We start from the raw sequence: 16,572 nt of genomic DNA on the forward strand, positions 1-16,572 counted from the left end.
CAACTGGCAGGTGCCTCAGTCTGGGCAGCCTGGACCTCGGCCTCCAAATCGGAATTTAGAGCAGAAACAACTACCCCCTCCGCCAAAATGGGACCCGGGTCCTCGGAGTTTCCTCCTCCCGGAAAACAGCGAGAGAGAGCATCAGCCTTCACATTTTTGATCCCAGGGCGGAATGTAACGACAAAATTGAATCTGGAGAAGAACAGAGACCATCTGGCCTGTCTCGGATTCATATGCCTGGCCGACTCCAAGTATGCCAGATTCTTATAGTCGGTAAAAACGGTGATAGGGTGCCTGGCCCCCTCCAACCAATGGCGCCATTCCTCGAAAGCCAACTTGATGGCCAACAACTCCCTATCTCCCACATCATAGTTTCTCTCTGCCGGGGAGAGTTTTTTAGAGAAAAAGGCACAGGGTCGCCATTTGGCAGGAGAAGGGCCCTGGGACAAAACCGCACCCACACCCACCTCGCAAGCATCCACCTCAACAATAAAAGGTAAGGAAACATCGGGATGCACCAAGACGGGAGCAGACGCAAAACTCTCTTTAATCTTAGAAAAAGCTGCAAGCGCCTCCTCCGACCAAGAGGAAAAATCCGCCCCCTTTTTTGTCATGTCAGTAAGGGGTTTGACAACAGAGGAATAATTCAAAATGAACTTTCTGTAATAGTTCGCAAAACCCAGAAAGCGCATCAATGCCTTCTGATTCTCAGGAAGCTCCCACTCAAGTACAGCACGGACCTTCTCCGGATCCATGCGAAAACCAGAAGCAGAGAGAAGAAAACCCAGAAATTGAATCTCCGATACCATAAAAAGACATTTCTCCAGCTTGGCGTACAATTTATTTTCCCGCAGAATCTGCAGAACCTGAAAAAGATGATCCTGATGGGTCTGAACATCAGGGGAAAAAATCTAAATATCATCAAGATACACCAATACAAATTTCCCCATTAAATGGTAGTAAATACTATTAACAAAATGCTGAAAGACGGCCGGAGCATTCATCAGGCCGAAAGGCATAATGAGATTCTCGAAATGCCCGTTAGGAGTATTAAAGGCCGTTTTCCATTCATCCCCCTCTCTGACCCTGACCAGGTTGTACGCGCCTCTCAAATCCAATTTGGAAAAAACCTTGGCCCCACCAATTTGGTTGAAGAGGTCCGGGATCAGAGGAAGGGGATAGGGATCGCGAATCGTGATACGGTTCAGCTCCCTAAAATCTAGGCAAGGTCTCAGAGAGCCATCTTTTTTTTTAACAAAAAAAAAAGCCGCGGCAACAGGTGATTTTGAGGGACGAATATGCCCCTTTTCGAGACTCTCGGAGATATAGGTTTGCATTGCGATTCTTTTCGGTTGTGAGAGATTGTAGAGGCGTGCTTTTGGCAGCTTGGCGCCGGGAATGAGGTTAATGGGACAGTCAAACTCCCGGTGAGGAGGTAGCTCCTGAACACCGCTCTCGGAAAACACGTCCGAGAAATCAGAGAGAAATGATGGCACAGTTTTAGTAGACACCTCTGCAAAAGTCGCTGTGAGACAATTTTCTCTACAAAAGTCACTCCACTCATTTATTTGCCTTCCTTGCCAATCAATAGTGGGGTTATGTCTAGTGAGCCAGGGTAACCCCAAAACTAGAGGAGAAGGCAATCCGTTAAGGACAAAACAAGATATATCCTCCACATGAGTGACACCTACAGCTAGCCGAATATTGTGAACAATGCCCTTCAGGGATCTCTGTGAGAGTGGAGCAGAGTCAATAGCAAAAACAGGTATATCCTTTTCTAATGTGCAAACCTGAAAACCATGCATGGCTACAAATTGAGTGTCAATAAGATTGACGGCCGCTCCACTATCGACAAAAATCTCACAAGAAATGACTTTGCTCTCTAGCGCCACCCTGGCAGACAGGAGAAAACGGGAACTGCAGGTCGGAGGAAAAGCATCAATTCCTACATCAACTTTGCCCGAAGTAGCAGATGAAGCAGAATTTGAGGATTTACCTTTTGAGGTATTTCTCTTATTATTGCTCTTAGTACAGTTCAAGAATCTCCTAGACGGATAAACATTTGCCAAATGAGCTATGCCCCCACAACAAAAACACACCATACTCTGAGGACTAAATCCTCTTTTATCAGGGGCAAGCCGACCTAGCTGCATGGGCTCCTCCTCAGAGGGGACCGAGACAGGATGAGGCCTCTGCACACTGAATGAGTCCGCACCACTGCCCCTAGACTGACAATGGCTGGACAGAGAGGTCTCGTTTCTTTCTCTTAGACGCCTGTCAAGGCGTACCGCCAATGACATGGCAGACTCTAAGGACGTTGGTCTCTCATGGAAAGCAAACGCATCTTTCAATCTCTCTGAGAGACCATGACAGAACTGACTCCGGAGTGCAGCATCATTCCAACCTGAATCAGCTGCCCATCTCCGAAATTCAGAACAATAAAGCTCCGCAGACAGTTTGTTCTGGCATAAAACACGTAAGCTAGATTCGGCCAGAGCAACACGATCCGGGTCATCATATATCTGCCCCAGGGCCACAAAAAATCTTTCCACGGATCGAAGGGAGGGATCCCCTGATGGCAGTGAAAAAGCCCAAGTCTGAGCATTACCCCTGAGCAGGGAGATGACAATCCTCACCCTCTGCTCTTCATTACCAGAGGAGTGGGGACACAAGAAAAAATGGAGTTTGCATGCCTCTCTGAAGCGAACAAAATTCTCACTGCCCCCGGAGAACGTTTCCGGAAGTGAGACCTTTGGCTCGCAACAGACTCCATGGGCCGGAGCAGAGCCCAATGCTTGAAGCTGAGTCATAGATTGACGGAGATCCGCTACTTCCAAAGAAAGACCCTGCATGCGGTCAACCAGGCCAGAAAGCGGATCCATGTCAAAAAAGGACGGTTTTGGTGGATTATAATGTCACGGCTGTATGTGAGCAACTAGAGCATACACAGTAAAAGAGCTACTGACCGGACCCAAACTAGGGAGGATAAAGGGTGACCCCTGTCAGACCCTCAAAGCTCTCCCTATGCTGCTAAAGCACATGCCCGGATCCAAATGGTGGAACGGGGCATGCCCACGTACCTAAGACTGACGACCACTGTAACCCCTACAATAGTGGAAGGGGCACGGCCACCGGTGCCCTGCTCAGTATATGGATCCAGTCAGAAAATAAACAGGTACACAACAATGTCTGCACACTTAGCTGAAGGGGCTGCAGCCGCAGAGAAGACGGATCCAAAGACAGCTGGCAATACCCGGAGTGCTTGCTGCAGCAGAACACAGGTCCAGTAAAATGAAAGCTAACAAGTGAAGATACTCAAGCAAGAGCTACAACTCAAATGAGAACTATAATCCACAGCCTAGAAAGGAGGAGGGGTGATTTAAAGGGAGGGAAATCAAACGCAGGAGGAACAGCTGGAAGGACTCCTCCAAGCTCTAGTAGTGACATCATCACAGGGGTGGAGAAACAGAGCTGTGAGAACGTCTCAAAACTCTGGTAGTGACAGCTACTCGCGATATCTTGTGATTTTGCTCCGTGGTTCAGGGTATGTCATCTGGGTTTTGCCTTGTGAACCTTTTTGTCCTGACTGGGAGTTTGTAGGCATCCTTCTCAGGTGAGTCCTGTCTGCCACTCCCAGCTACTATATTAGTTTCACTTTCACTTGCAGTCATTGCCAGATATAGTCCTTACTTCCAGTGCTACTCTGACCTTGGAAGGAGATCGTTTGATGGTGTTGCTGTGGAGCTCTTGTCCGGCGTGGACTGTTGTGTTCGGGATCGCCTTCTCTGCTCGTGACTGGATAAGTCTATCTCTGCTGTTTGTTTGTTGCTGTCTTCCCCTGTTGTTTTCCTAGACGTGAGTGATGGTGACTAGCGCTCCCATCGGCCTTTCCCCAGTCCAGTCTTGTTAGGGCGACTGAGGGTTTAGGCATCCTGCTCGCCGCACGGGTTCACACCCCGTCTAGGGTATCAGGGCAGACAGGTGCCAGCCTAGGGTTAGTCAGGGGTGGCCATTCTATTTCCCATCCGTAGATAAGGGTCCCCCTTCCCCTCCGTCTGGTGCGACACGACTGCTGCTGGGATAGCGGTCGTGACACCGGGGGGGGCACACACTGGCCACCAATGAAAATAATACAATAGAGGGAGGGAGGGCCGCACTGGCCACCAATGAAATTAAAACTGGGGAGGGAGGGGGGTCTGCCCCCTGCTGCCTGGCAGCCCCTGATCTCTTATAGGGGGCTATGATATGCACAATTAACCCTTTATGTGCAGCATCTGAGGGGTTAATTGTGCGGATCACAGCCCCCTGTAAGAGATCGGGTGCTGCCAGGCAGCAGCGGGCAGTCATGTACACAGTTCGTAGTATATTCTAACTAGAAGCTTCCCCATCACTATGGGAACGCCTCTGTGTTAGAATATACTGTCGGATATGAGTTTTCACGAAGTCCGTGAACCGTTGTCCATCAAAAAATTGGACAGGTCATATTTTTTGGATGGACAGGAAACACGGATCATGGATGCGGCTGCAAAACGGTGCATGAGAACCATGAGAATGAGAATGCTTGGACTGGGGGAAAATGTCTGCATGTGGGTAAGTAACAGGCTCAGTGATAGAAAACAGAGGGTGGTACACACTCAGATTGGGTCACTGTCACTAGTGGAGTACCTCAGGGTCATTACTGGGCCCTAATTTCTTAAATATATTTATGAATGATCTTGTAGAAGGCTTGCACAGTAAAATATAAATTTTTGCAGATGACACTAAACTATGCAAAGTAATTTACATAGAAGAGGAGAGTATACTGCTACAGAGGGATCTGGATAGATTGGAGGCTTGGGCAGAGAAGTGGCAGATGAGGTTTAACACTGACAAATGTAAGGTAATGCACATGGGAAGGAATAATGCAAGTCCCCAGTACATACTAAATGGTAAAACACTGGGTAAGGCCTCATGCACACGACCGTTGTGTGCATCCGTGGCCGTTGTGCCGTTTTCCTTTTTTTTTCTCGGACCCATTGAAAAGTCATGCAGCTGGGTTTGCTTGCCTCTGATAGTAGAGGATTCAGCTGTCAGAGGAGGGTTTGTTTCTGTTGTGGGGGTATAAATCATTTGGCTAATGTTTGCCCCTCTAGGAGGTTCATGGAGTTTTCTGAGGGTAATAAAAAAAAGAAAGAAACCCTCTAAAAACTTTCCATTTGCTACTATTGGCAAGGTTGATGCGGAAATTGAAGGTTTGCTGTTTGCTTGTATTTCCCATTTTCTCCTACCTGCCAGGGTGGCGCTAGACAGCAAGAACGTTATTTGTGAGATTTTTGTAGATAGTGGAGCAGCTGTCAATCTCATTGATAATCAATTTGCAACAACGCATGGTTTCCAGGTGTGCACTTTGGAAAAGGATATACCTGTTTTTGCTATCGATTCCACTCCACTTTCTCAAAGATCGTTAAAGGGCATAATTCACAATATCCGTTTGACTGTGGGTGACGCTCATGTTGAGGATATGTCATGTTTCGTCTTAAGCGGATTACCTACTCCTCTAGTGTTCGGGCTACCCTGGCTCACTAAACATAACCCCACCATTGATTGGCAAGCAAGGCAAATAAATGGTTGGAGTGAGTTTTGCAGAGAGAATTGCCTCACGGCGTCTCTTTCAGAGGTTTCTACCAAGACTGTGCCATCTTTTCTCTCAGAATTTTCCGAGAGTGGTGTCCAGGAGTTGCCCCCTCACCGGGAGTACGACTGCCCTAATAATCTCATCCCAGGTGCCAAGCTGCCAAAATAACGATTATACAATCTTTCCCAACCTGAAAGAGTTGCTATGCGTACTTATATCTCTGAGAGCCTGAGAAAGGGACACATCCGACCCTCGAAGTCACCTGTTGCCGCTGTTTTTTTTTTTGTTAAGAAAAAAGATGCTTCTTTGAGACCTTGTCTGGATTTCAGGGAGCTTAACCGTATCACGATTCGTGACCCATATACGCTTCCTCTGATCCCGGACGTGTTTAACCAGATTGTTAGGGCTAAAGTTTTTTCTAAGTTGGATTTAAGTGGGGCATACAACATAGTCAGGGTCAGGGAAGGGGACAAATGGAAGACGGCCTTCAATACCCCTGAGGGTCATTTCGAGAATTTGGTTATGCCCTTTGGTTTGATGAATGCTCCGGCCATCTTCCAACATTTTGTGAACAGCATTTTTTATCATTTAATGGGGAAATTTGTACTGGTGTATCTAGATGACATTTAGATTTTTTCTCCTGATTTAAAGACTCATCGGGTCCACCTATGTCAGGTCTTGCGGATTCTGCGGGAGAATAAATTGTACGCTAAACTGGAAAAATGTGTGTTTGCGATTCCGGAGATTCAATTTCTTGGTTTTCTTCTCTCCGCTTCTGGTTTTCGGATGGACCCTGAGAAGGTCCGCGCTGTGCTTGATTGGGAGCTTCCTGAGAATCAGAAGGCGCTGAAGCGGTTTTTGGGTTTTGCCAATTATTACAGAAAGTTCATTTTGAATTATTCCTCTGTTGTTAAGCCACTCACTGATATGACTAAAAAGGGGGTGGATTTTTCCTCGTGGTCGGTAAATGTGCTTAAAGCCTTTCTAGTATTAAAGAGTGTTTTGCTTCCGCTCCCATTTTGGCACAACCTGATGTCTCTCTACCTTTTATTGTTGAGGTGGATGCTTCTGAGGTGGGTGTGGGTGCGGTCTTATCTCAGGGTCCCTCTCCTGCCAAATGGCGACCGTGTGCCTTTTTCTCAAGGAAACTCTCCTCTGCAGAGAGAAATTACGATGTGGGAGATAGGGAGTTGTTTGCCATCAAATTAGCTTTTGAGGAATGGCGCCATTGGTTAGAGGGAGCCAGATACCCTATTACCGTGTTTACCGACCATAAGAATCTGGCCTACTTGGAATCGGCCAAGCGTCTGAACCGGAGACAGGCCAGATGGTCTTTGTTCTTTTCTAGGTTTAATTTTGTTGTTACGTTCCGCCCTGGGGTTAAAAATGTGAAGGCGGATGCCCTGTCACATTGTTTTCCCGGGAGGGGGGAACTTTAAAGACCCGGGTCCCATTTTGGCTGAAGGGGTGGTCGTCTCTGCTCCCGGGCAGAGGTTCAGGCAGCCCAGGCAGAGGCTCCTGATCTTTGTCCTACTGGGAGGTTGTTTGTGCCTCTCGCTTTATGACACAAGGTTTTTAAGGTTCACCACGATACTGGCCACCCGGGGAGTAGAGCCACAGTGGATCTCATTGCTCATAGATTCTGGTGGCCGGCTCTTCGTAAGACGGTTGAGGGTTTTGTGGCAGCCTGCGAGACCTGCGCTCGTGCCAAGGTCTCTCATTCACGGCCATCGGGTTCTCTCTTCCCGTTACCCATTCCTTCCCGTCCTTGAACGCATCTGTCCATGGACTTCATTATGGACCTGCCTCGTTCCTCGGGGAAGACTGTGATTCTGGTGGTAGTGGACCGTTTTAGCAAAATGGCGCATTTCATTCCCTTTCCTGGGTTACCCAATGCTAAGACGCTGGCGCAAGCGTTTGTTGATCACATTGTTAAATTGCATGGCATTCCTTCAGACATCGTTTCTGATAGGGGCACGCAATTTGTTTCCAGATTCTGGAAGGCCTTCTGTTCTCGCTTGGGGGTTTGGTTGTCGTTCTCTTCTGCTTTTCACCCGCAGTCGAATGGTCAGACCGAACGCGTCAATCAGAATCTGGAGATATATCTGCGCTGTTTTGTGGCGGAGAATCAGGAGAATTGGTATTCTTTTTTTGTCCCTTGCTGAGTTTGCTTTAAATAACCGTCGCCAGGAGTCCTCTGATAAGTCACCATTTTTTGGTGCATATGGGTTTCATCCACAGTTTGGGACATTCTCTGGAGAGGGGTCTTCTGGTTTACCTGATGAGGAGAGATTTTCCTCTTCTTTGTCATTTATTTGGCAAAAGATTCAGGGTAATCTGAAGAGGGTGACTGAGAGATATAAGCGTGTGGCAGATAAGAGTCGTGTGCCTGGTCCGGACCTGAATGTGGGTGATCTGGTGTGGTTGTCTACAAAGAATATCAAACTAAAGGTTCCCTCCTGGAAGTTGGGTCCTAAGTTTATTTTGCCTTACAAGATCTTATCCGTCATCAATCCCGTTGCCTTCCGTCTTGATCTTCCTCAGACTTGGAAGATCCATAATGTTTTTCACAGGTCCCTATTAAAACCTTATGTCCAACCCACTGTACTCTCCTCTTTGCCTCCTCCTCCGATTTTTGTTGATGGTAATCTTGAATTTCAGGTCTCTAGGATTGTGTATTCTCGCATTATCCGCGGTTCTCTTCAGTACCTCGTTCATTGGGAGGGTTATGGTCCTGAGGAGAGGATGTGGGTCCCAGTGGTGGGCATTAAGGCCACTTATCTCATCAGGGTTTTCCATAAGTCTCATCCTGAGAAGGTGGGCTCCGAGTGTCCGGAGTCCACCCATAGAGGGAGGGGTACTGTCACCGCCAGTTCCGTGAGAAGGTCTGACAGATGGTTTCACTTTGTCATCTCCTTTCCTTCTGCCAGGTGTCACTTATTTAGACTAATCGTCTTCCTTTATATTCCCTCCCATACTGCCTCACTTTTCGGTTTATACTAGTTCCTGGATTACTTGTTCACTGCTGGAGGCTGCTGCTGCTGTTTGCTCAGATAAATCTTTTCCTTTATTGTGTTTCCTTGCTGGCTTGATTCTAGGTGACCCTGACTCCGTCCGTATTAAGTGCAGGGAGCCGGTGTTCGTGTCCCCTCACTATTATAGGGTTTTCAGGTGTCACACAGTCTTAGGTATGTGGGCATGCAATCATCTACCATTGAGACCCTTGCATGTGCATAGCAGTCAGGGTGAGCTCTTAGGGTTTTAAAGGGCTCACCTATATGCTCCTTAGTTTGGGATCAAGCCAGTCAGTCGTTTATTTATAAGTTCCAGCTATCTGCAACTTTACCCGTGACACTAGCCTTACCTCCTCATAGAAACTGATTAAATTAGTTTGACATGACTGATCCCTCATGAAGCCATGCTGATATGGTGTTATTTGCTTATTTTCATTGAGGTACTCCATGATAGCATCTCTTAGAAAACCTTCAGTTTACGCACGAAAGTAGTTACCAGCCTATAGTTTCCGGGCTGTGTTTTTGGACCATTTTTGAATATTGGCACCACATTTGCTATGCGCCAATACTGTGGAACACTCCCTGTCAGTACAGAGTCCTTAAATATCAGAAATAAGGGTCTGGCTATGACATTACTTAATTCTCTTAGGATACGGGGGTGTATGCCATCTGGTCCCATCGATTTGCCTATTTTAATCTTTTTAAGACGCCGCTGTAATTCTTCCTTGGTCAGACAGGGCACTTTTAATGGGGAATTTACTTTTGCATTCTGCATTTCATCTGACAGTTTATTTTCCTCATTGAATAGAGTGGAGAAAAAAATATTTAATAGCTTTGCATTCTCCTCATCGCTCTCTGCAACTCTCCCCTCTCATTACTCTGTAAAGGGCCGACACCTTCAGATTTATACTTTTTACTATTTATTTAATTGAAGAATATTTTAGGGTTAGTTTTACTCTCTTCGGCAATTAATATCTCAATCTCTAGTTTGGCTGCTTTTATTTGTCTTTTACATATTCTATTTTTTTCCTTATAGTTTTTCAATGCTCTCCTCCTGTTTTAGTGATTTAAATGCTTTCTTTTCCACATTGTTCTTTTCTTGTTCCTTAAACTTTTATTCCCATAAAGTGTGTACCTCTCACAATTAGATGTTAGGATGCTTTTAAAAATATCCCGTTTTGTGGCTGTATTTTTATTTTTGAGGACTTTGTCCCAGTTAGTTAGGCCTATGGTATTTTTGTTTCTCCGGTGGTAGGGTGCAGGGTACTGTAATGGATGGCAGATACGTGTCACCGAGGTTCCTGGCCTCGGTGAGGTAAGAGCCGGATTTTGTGTGTTAACAGCAGAAGCTGTTGACACCTTTAATACTTAGTATGGCTGCAAAGCCAATCCGGGCCAGCTTTTATTGGGTGTAGGTAAAGAGTTGGTGCCTACTCCCCACGTTCCAGAACCAGGTTTTAGAGCTGGGATTCAAATTCCCAGGCAGCAACCTCAGCTGGTAGGAGAAGGAAGGAAAATCACTGTGACTCTGAGTTGTTTTTGCAGTGTGTGGAGCTGAGGCCTGGACCCCGACAACAGGCGTACAGAGCACCCAGCATCCTGTGAGAATACTTTATGTGGCTGTGCGATCGGCCAGGACAGGACTCATTCCAGTAAAGTAGCCAGGTGAAGCTCTCTGTTATTTTGTGTGTGAACTAACACCAAGTGACTGTTCTGCTTTTCTGTTTGAGCAAGTGTGAAATAAACGCTCTTTTGCTTCATTACCTGGACTCCATTTGCCTCTATACTGCACCCGCACCCCTGTCTACTGGAGTAATTCCCCACACTCCCTAAAGAAACACTCTTTTGAATGACATTTGGAAGGTTATTATCTTATGGTCACTATTTTCCAGGTGTCCCCCAACCTGCACATCTGTTGTTCTTTCAGGTCTATTGAGTCTAGTTGGGTCCTGAACCAGTTGGGAAAGGTAATTGTCTTTGCTTATTGACAAGGACCTGTTTCCTTTATGAGATGTACAGGTTTCAGTTTCCAGTCTATAGCTGGGTAGTTAAAGTTGCCCATAATAACAACCTTATTATGATTTGCCGCCTCGTCTATTTTGTTTAGTAGTTGAATTCAAAAAGCATATAAATGCATTTTACATGAAAGATGAGGAAACATTCATGATGCTTGGTGCCAGAGAACTGCATTAACCACTTCCCATCTGGGCCATTTGCCCCCTTCCTGACCAGGCCTAATTTTGCAAAACTGACATATCTCACTTTATGTGGTAATAACTTTGGAACGCCTTTACTTATCCAAGTCATTCAGAGATTGTTTTCTCGTGACACATTGTACTTCATGATAGTCATAAATTTGAGTCAATATATTTCACCCTTATTTATGAAAAAATCCCAAATTTACCCAAAATTTTAAAACATTCGCCATTTTCTAAATTTCAATTTTTCTGCTTTTAAAACATAAAGTGATACCTCATAAAATATTTATTACTTAACATTCCCATATGTCTACTTCATGTTGGCATCATTTTGGAAATGTCATTTTATTTTTTTAGGATGTTAGAAGGCTTAGAAGTTTAGAAGCAATTCTTCAAATTTTTAAGAAAATTGGCAAAACCCACTTTTTAAGGACCAGTTCCACTCTGAAGTCACTTTGTGGGGCCTACATAGTGGATACCCCCATAAATGACCCCATTGTAGAAACTACACCCCTCAAGTTACTTAAAACCGATTTTACAAACTTTGTTAACCCTTTAGGCATTCCACAAGAATTAAAGGAAAATGGATATCAAATTTTTAAATGTCACTTTTTTGGCAGATTTTCCATTTTAATCCAATTTTTTTCTCTAACACATCGATGGTTAACAGCCAAATAAAACTCAATATTTATTACCCAGATTCTGCGGTTTACAGAAACACCCCACATGTGGTCATAAACTGCTGTATGGGCACACGGCAGGGCGCAGAAGAAAAGGAACTCATCATGGTTTTTAGATGCCATGTCCCATTTGAAGCCCCCCTGATGCACCCTTACAGTAGAAACTCCCAAGAAGTGATCCCATTTTGGAAACTAGGGGATAAGGTGCCAGTTTAATTGGTACTATTTTTGGGTACATATGATTTTTTGATCATTCATTATAACACTTTATGGGGCAAGGTGACCAAAAATTGGTTGTTTTAGCACAGTTTTTATTTCTTTTTGCAGAGTTCACCTGAGGGGTTCGGTTAAGTGACATTTTTATAGAGCAGATTGTTACGGATGTGTGGCGATACCTAATATGTATACTTTTTCTTATTTATTAAAGTTTTACACAATAATAGCATTTTTGAAACAAAAAAATTATGTTTTAATGTGTCCATGTTCTGAGAGCTATATATTTTTTTATTTTTGGAGAGATTTTCTTATGTAGGGGCTAATTTTTTGCGGGATGAGGTGACGGTTTTATTGGTGCTATTTTGTGGGACATACGTCTTTTTGATCACTTGGTGTTGCACTTTTTGTGATGTAAGATGACAAAAATAGCTTGTTTTGACACTTTTTTTTTTTTACGGTGTTCACCCGAGGGGTTAGGTCATGTGATATTTTTATAGAGCTTGTTTTTACGGATGCGGCAATACCTAATATGTATACTTTTTTTTTTATTTCACTTTAACACAATAATAGCATTTTTGAAACCAAAAAAATGATGTTTTAGTGTCTCCATGTTCTAAGAGCTATAGTTTTTTTTATTTTTTGAGAGATTCTCTTATGTAGGGGCTCATTTTTTGCGGGATGAGGTGACGATTTTATTGGTACCATTTTGTGGGACATATGCCTTTTTGATCACTTAGTGTTGCACTTTTTGTGATGTAAGGTGACAAAAATGGCTTTTTTTGACAGTTATTTATTTTATTTTTTATGGTGTTTATTGGACTGGATCGATTATGTGATATATTTATAGAGCCGACCATCACGGACGCGGCAATACGAAATATGTCTATTTAATTTTATTTTTTCTATTTAAAAAATAATAATTTTATTCCTTACTTGGGGAATTTTTTTTTTTACATGTGAAACCTTTTTTTTTATTTTTTTAACACTTTATTTTTTTTATTTTTTTTTATTTTTTTTTACACTTTTCGTCCCCCATAATGTCATACAAGACCTCTGGGGGACATTTACTTCACTTTTTCTTTTTTTTTTTCACTGTTGATTTATCCTGTAACTGGGGCTGACATAGTAGCCTCAGTGCAGGGCTGATCGAGGTCTGTGAAAGACCTCACAGCTCCTGCACTCTCCGGTCCTGGCGGTCACATGAGCTTCCTGCTCTGCATACACAGCGATCTAGAAGGCAGGGACACCTGGGCACTGTCCCTGCCTTCACTCTGGGTTGCCCTGCTGTCACTGACAGCGGGCAACCTGATCAGCAGCTGCACGATTAGCGTGCAGCTGCAGTTTCTGAACGGACGTTCTGGAACGTCCATTCAAAAATAGAGAACCACCTCCCGGATGTTTATAGTCAACGTGCGGACGGGAGGTGGTTAAAGAGAACTTGTCACCTCTCCAGATATGTCTGTTCTAGTAACTACTATGCAATAAAAATCTAGAGCACCTTTTCTTATGACTCTTTGTTGTCCCATTCCTTTGTTATTTCTACTAGAAGTTATGAATGATTTGTCAGTAATTTGCAGTACAGATGGGTGTTACCAGTTGGAGGTGTGTCTCTGCACAGTCTGACACTAGCAGCAATGATTGGAGTCAGACACACCCACTACTGGTAACACCAAGCAGACTGCTGGCAATTTATTTGTAAACTTCTAGCAGGAATAATACAGGAATGGCACAACATAGGGTCATAAGAATAGATGCTCCAGAATTGTTATTACATGGAGAATTCAAGTAGTTACTAAAACTGACGTGTCAGGAGAGGTGACAGCTCCTCTTTACTCTGGGGTCTGTATAAATTTGGGGTCTGATCTGGGGTCTGTATGAATTTAGGAGTAGATCTGCAGTCTACATTACTTTTGGAGTCTGGTCTGGAGGTCTGTATTAATTCTAGGGTATGTTCTGAGGATCTGTGTTAATCCTGGGGTCTGCCCTGACATTTTTTGGGGATCCATTGTAACAATGCCTATCCTTGCAGACGTACAGAAACTTAATGCACACTGACTCATTTCAGTTTTTTTGCAGACCCTTTGAAGTGAATTGTTCCACATCCGAACAAAAAAATGGAACGGACACAGAAAGAGAATACGTTCGTGTGCATGAGCCCTTAAAAAGAGGTTGTCCATCCATGTTAAATTTATTTTTGATAACTGATTAAAATAGTTTTACTTATAGGAAGATAGCCCTAAAAAAACAAACAAAAAAAAAACTTTATTCACATATAAAGAGTTAAAAGGCTATCTGCACTCTTAATGTAGTATAACACTTCGTATAGAGGGTAGGGATAACTTGTGCGTAAAACCCCTCCGTTTGCTTGACTGCCAACACCTGCACAACTCGCTGATTAGTGGATACATCCATTCATCCACCTTGCTCACTTCAATCAGCAGCAATGTGGCACACCATCAAGCATTCAGATGGTAGAGGAGGATTGCGCATACAGGCACACCTATAGCACACTGTTCACACTCACACCTACTGATGTCCTATGTTAAATAAGCATCTATCTCAGTGCTTATCGCTCACTTGAATTAGCGGCAATGTGGCACACCATCAAACATTCAGATGGTAGAGGAGGATTGTGCATACAGGCAGACCTCAGTGCGTATCGCTCACTTGAAAATGGCTTAATGTAGCTTAATGTACCATAATGTGCCTAAACCTCAATCAATTGCCTTGAAACTTTGCACAACCTAAGATCTCAGACAGGCAAATGACATTAAGCTTGTTTTTTGGGGACAGACATTAAGCTTGTTTTTTGGGGAGCTTAATGTGGCTTAACGTGCAAAAAGCAACTCAGATGTTAACCAATTTCCCCCCTACTAGACTCTCTCTATGCCAACATATTCTGAAGATTTTCGGTCATTTGATAAAACATACCAAAAGTTATTCACATTCAACTATTTTATTCCTTTTCAAAAACATTTAGCTTAATGTAAAAAGAGCTTAATGTACCATAATGTGCCTAAACCTCAATCAATTGCCTTGAAACTGCACAACCTAAGATCTCAGCTTCCCAAACCTACCCTGGAAGTTTCATGGATTTTGGTTACCCACAAGGCAAATGAGTGACATTAAGCTTGTTTTTGGGGAGCATAATGTGGCTTAACGTACAAAAAACAACTTAGATGTTAACCGATTTCCCCGAAACTTCCTATACTACAAGACTCTCTCTATGCCAACATATTCTGAAGATTTTGAGTCATTTGAGAAAATATACCAAAAGTTATTCACATTAAACTATTTTATTCCAATAATAAAACATTTAATGTGAACAGCTTAATGTAAAAAGAGCTTAATGTACCATAATGTACATAAACCTTAATTAATTGCCTTCAAAATTTGCACAACCTAAGTACTCTTATTGAGTGATGTTAGGCTCGCATAGCCCCTACTACCTTTTGTGCAGCGACTATTAGAAATGTAGAGTATTATTCACAAAGCTAGCCGCAGGACCAGCCATAGCTCTGGCTCACATCTATCTTGGATGTGGTGACGCATTGGGGATCCCAGCATGCATCTGTGGTTGAGGAGTAGGCTACCTCCAGGTACACCTGCATTTAATTTATCGAATGAATCAATATGCTCCCATTTGGACACTCATATCAATAGCGTTACAGTCATGGCCAAAAGTTTTGAGAATGACACAAATATTAGTTTTCACAAAGTTTGCTGCTAAACTGCTTTTAGATCTTTGTTTCAGTTGTTTCTGTGATGTAGTGAAATATAATTACACGCACTTCATACGTTTCAAAGGCTTTTATCGACAATTACATGACATTTATGCAAAGAGTCAGTATTTGCAGTGTTGGCCCTTCTTTTTCAGGACCTCTGCAATTCGACTGGGCATGCTCTCATCAACTTCTGGGCCAATTCCTGACTGATAGCAACCCATTCTTTCATAATCACTTCTTGGAGTTTGTCAGAATTAGTGGGTTTTTGTTTGTCCACCCGCCTCTTGAGGATTGACCACAAGTTCTCAATTGGATTAAGATCTGGGGAGTTTCCAGGCCATGGACCCAAAATGTCAACGTTTTGGTCCCCGAGCCACTTAGTTATCACTTTTGCCTTATGGCACGGTGCTCCATCGTGCTGGAAAATGCATTGTTCTTCACCAAACTGTTGTTGGATTGATGGAAGAAGTTGCTGTTGGAGGGTGTTTTGGTACCATTCTTTATTCATAGCTGTGTTTTTGGGCAAAATTGTGATTGAGCCCACTCCCTTGGATGAGAAGCAACCCCACACATGAATGGTCTCAGGATGCTTTACTGTTGGCATGACACAGGACTGATGGTAGCGCTCACCTTTTCTTCTCCGGACAAGCCTTTTTCCAGATGCCCCAAACAATCGGAAAGAGGCTTCATCGGAGAATATGACTTTGCCCCAGTCCTCAGCAGTCCATTCACCAAACTTTCTGCAGAAGATTAATCCGTCCCTGATGTTTTTTTTGGAGAGAAGTGGCTTCTTTGCTGGCCTTCTTGACACCAGGCCATCTTCCAAAAGTCTTCGCCTCACTGTGCGTGCAGATGCGCTCACACCTGCCTGCTGCCATTCCTGAGCAAGCTCTGCACTTGTGGCACTCCGATCCCGCAGCTGAATCCTCTTTAGGAGACGATCCTGGCGCTTGCTGGTATTTCTTGGACGCCCTGAAGCCTTCTTAACAAGAATTGAACCTCTTTCCTTGAAGTTCTTGATGATCCTATAAATTGTTGATTGAGGTGCAATCTTAGTAGCCACAATATCCTTGGCTGTGAAGCCATTTTTATGCAACGCAATGATGGCTGCACGCGTTTCTTTGC

The sequence above is a fragment of the Bufo bufo genome, chromosome 8, assembly GCF_905171765.1.
Source record: "Bufo bufo chromosome 8, aBufBuf1.1, whole genome shotgun sequence".
NCBI classification, from domain to species: Eukaryota; Metazoa; Chordata; class Amphibia; order Anura; family Bufonidae; genus Bufo; species Bufo bufo.